A 4,041-nucleotide genomic window follows, 5' to 3' on the forward strand; every position below is an offset into this window, starting at 1 on the left:
AGTTTTAGTCGAATTGCATGTTAGAAACTCTAAAATAGGGTCTTTTGTAATTTAGCATATTTTTTTCCTACAAGCAATGGACTTACGTCTTGAACTGCACTATTTGACACTTTGCTTGCGTTGCACTCAACATCCTTCACTACCAACATCGTACCATCAGTAAACAGAAAATCACCAGTCATATTACGGTTTATATATATATATATATATATATATATATATATATATATATATATATATATATATAACCTCAGTCAAATTCCGTGTCATTGCCGTTCTAATTACTGTGACTATGTGACGTATCGTTGTACGTTCATAAAGTATGAGTGGAGTCAATTGTGGGTTACTCATCGTATTCCACTATCTTCTACCTTATGCATTAGTATTATGTGGCCAACCAATCCAGAATTTCAGTAAACTCAAAAAAGACACCTAGTGTTCTCGAACTTCTGTTTCATCCGTCCAGTTTCTCACAGAGAAAAGAGAATACTGCGATTTCAGTTGTTAACCCACTTCCAAACGCTAATCGTTTGACACCAAATTGAGTGAACTGAAACGATGAATTACCTTTAACGTACAGCCTTTTCAATAACTTTAAGAAAACACCAGTGGCATAGAAATCGGTCTAAAACTTCAGCGTTATCACGTTCTCCTTTTTTATAAAGCGATATCATCGCCGAATACTTTAATCTTTCAGGAAACTGACCATTCCTAAAACAAAAATTACAAATATGTCTGTCCTGGGGTAACTTATGCAGCAGAGTGCTTTAGTATACTGCTGCGTACCCCATCAAATCCATGAGACCCATTAGTCTCCGGCGCTTTAATTATTGACTTAGTCTCCCTCTTGTCATTATCACGGAGGTGTATTTCAGAGAGCAGTCTTGGAAAGTCATTTTTTAAGAGAGTTATGTGATTCCCCTAAGAAATTAAGTTTTTATTTTAATGCGCCTGCTGTATTGAGAAAGTGATTGTGAAATACTGACTTACCAGTAACAGAATTTTTTTTTTTTTGCCACATACTGGCTTTATATCCTCGACCTTGTCCTGCTCATTTCACTTCACTGGCTTCCTTCACTACCGACCATATAACTTTAAATTTTTCTGAGAATTAGCTATTCTATTTCCAAATCACATGCTTTTTGCCTTCCTAATAACACATTAAGCACTTTACAGGAGTGTCAGTAATGGGCTACTGCAGCTCGATTGAGACTATTTCAAACATTATATAATTCCCATTTTGTTCTACATAATAACCTTATCCCAGTAGAAAGCCGCCTAGGTTGCATGTGCCCCGTTTTGAACGTTATATGGAAAGGAACTTTCAAAGAGGATGAGAAATGGGTTGAGGAAAGCTTTATATTTATCCGTCGTCTGTGTTATCAGCACTATAAACGTAGTGCCGCACTTGTTCTTTAATAAAGTTCGAAAAAGTCTCTGTTACCTTTTCTAAATAGTTTGCAGCTATATTTAACATTTGTGTATGCACATATTTCTTTCACTATTTTAATTTGTGCGTCATGGTCTGAAAGGCTATTCACTCTTTCACTAACAGAATGTCTTTCTAGCAATAAAGAATGAACAAACAATTAATCTATGGTTGTGCTATCGTCCTCTGCACTCTGGTCAGAAAGCATAGAGTATGCATCAGATGATACAGGGTGTCCAGAAAAGGGCTCCCTGATTTCAAAATTAAATATCTTGAAAACAAAGATCGATAGAGGAATGCTGTAAACGGTATGTTTATTGTGAAAGCTGTAAGAAGTTTATACAGCAGTTTGAAATAATAGTTACAAAAGTTGCTAATAGATGGCGCTGTACGTTGTACAGCTCATATCAGCATACATAAGTGAAATAATCGTATTAAAACAATCTTTGCAAACAATCACATCATAATGTTTTCAGAATGTTCACCATTGGCACTACAGAGGTGGCGCAAACGAAGAATGAAATTCGCCATCACATTTCGTAGTGTCTCAACCGAAATGGATTCACATGCCACAGAGATCGCCGATTCAAGCTCGTCCAGCGTGGCGGGATGCTTCGGGTAGACCATGTCTTTCACTGTGCCCCACAAAAAAAAGTCACAGGGAGTCAAATCCGGCGAATCTGGAGGCTAACCCATGCTTGCACCAGTAAATTTTGGATATTCCAAAGCAATAACTCGATTCCCGAAGTATTCTTCAAGAAAGCGAAACACTTGTTCGGTCCGATGTGGTCGCGCTACATCTTGCATAAACCATTCAGTACATGGTCGATCCTCTAACGCTTGCTGTGTGGCGACAAATTGTTCAAATGGTTCAAATGGCTCTGAGCACTATGGGACTCAACTGCTGAGGTTATTAGTCCCCTAGAACTTAGAACTAGTTAAACCTAACTAACCTAAGGACATCACAAACATCCATGCCCGAGGCAGGATTCGAACCTGCGACCGTAGCGGTCTTACGGTTCCAGACTGAAGCGCCTTTAACCGCACGGCCACTTCGGCCGGCGACAAATTGTTCCAAAATTGCAACGTAACGTGCACCAGTGACCGATTCTCGAATGAAAAAAGGGCCAATAATGCCTCTGCTGCATACTGCAGCCCACACAGTAACTTTAGGAGAATACAGGGGTTTCGCTTCACACCAATATGGCTTTTCGAAACTCCGAAATCTCCAGTTCTGCTTATTCACGTATCCATTCAGGTGGAAGTATGCTTCATCTGTAAACCAGATGCAGCCAACATCAAATCCTTCACTACCAATCATTGTGAGCATCTGATTAGCAAAGGCAACCCTTTGTTGCACAGCTCGTACGGGTATGGCCTGGTGCGTTTGAATTTTGAATGGAAACATGTGTAGGCTCTTTCTCAGTATTTTCTGCGTGCTGGAACGCTTCAAACCAGTCTCAGATGCAATTAGATTTCGCTGAATAATTCCAGAAACTGTGGCGATATTTTCAGGCGTAACTGCGGTTTGCTTACGGCCAACATGCCCCACTAGATCATCAGTTACGCTGCCTGTTCGTTGAAATTTTGCGAAGAGCGTACGGATGGTGTTCGCATCGGGTCCTTTTGGAACATTAAATCGTGCTTGAAAACTTCGCCTTGTTGCCATAGGACTCTCCTCTAACCTGTAGTACTCTAGCACCAGAAAAACGCGTTGTTCAATGGAGTAAATGGTTTTAATCTCTTCCTTCGGTACGCTAACCTCCTTTCACGTTTCAACAGTGGAATTGATCGCTCTGGGCTTCGGATCACTATTTATACTAGGCATTACGTATGGCGATTACAGCGCCATCTGTTAGCAGCTTTTGTAACTATTATTTCAAACTGCTGTATAAACTTCTTACAGCTTTCACAATAAACATACCGTTTACTGCATTCCTCTATCGATCTTTGTTTTCAAGATATTTAATTTAGAAATCAGGGGGTCCTTTTCTGGACACCCCGTATGAATCTAAAAGATCTTTCGCAACATTCCTTTTATTGCACAGTCACTTGTAAAATTACTAGTAAAGTCATAAGATAAACTAATTTCTGGTACTTTATACAAATCTAACCAAGAACTCTCTCACGCTTGAACAGAAATGTCCTCAAACCAGAGTCAGGGGACATATAAATAACTATAAATAAAAGTTAAGTTTCACTGATCCTGCACAACACTGAAAGAACTATACAATGCAGTGTTTTGATGCGCCAACAAACTTAAATGAAATAACATTTCCCACGTACATGGCCACTACCCCATTCCGCAAAGAGCTCCTTGAAAAATAGCATGCTAATCTGCACCCTGGTAAAAGAAACCTCTAAATTGTCACATTATTACAATAGTGCTCTGATATATCAGTAATGTCAGAGTCAACATCTATAAGTATTTCACTAACTTTAATTCTATTACCTCTTATATTTTGATGAAATATGCTAATTCCTCCGTTATTTAGATACCGAACCTTTCTCGAATGTCGATCTTTTATTAGAGAGGCTACCCTTAGGCAGAGATACCTATTAGCTGACTTCAGTCTAAAAAAGATGTAGCTCTAACACAAATTACGACATGA

The sequence above is a fragment of the Schistocerca nitens genome, chromosome 4, assembly GCF_023898315.1.
Source record: "Schistocerca nitens isolate TAMUIC-IGC-003100 chromosome 4, iqSchNite1.1, whole genome shotgun sequence".
In the NCBI taxonomy this organism is placed as follows: domain Eukaryota; kingdom Metazoa; phylum Arthropoda; class Insecta; order Orthoptera; family Acrididae; genus Schistocerca; species Schistocerca nitens.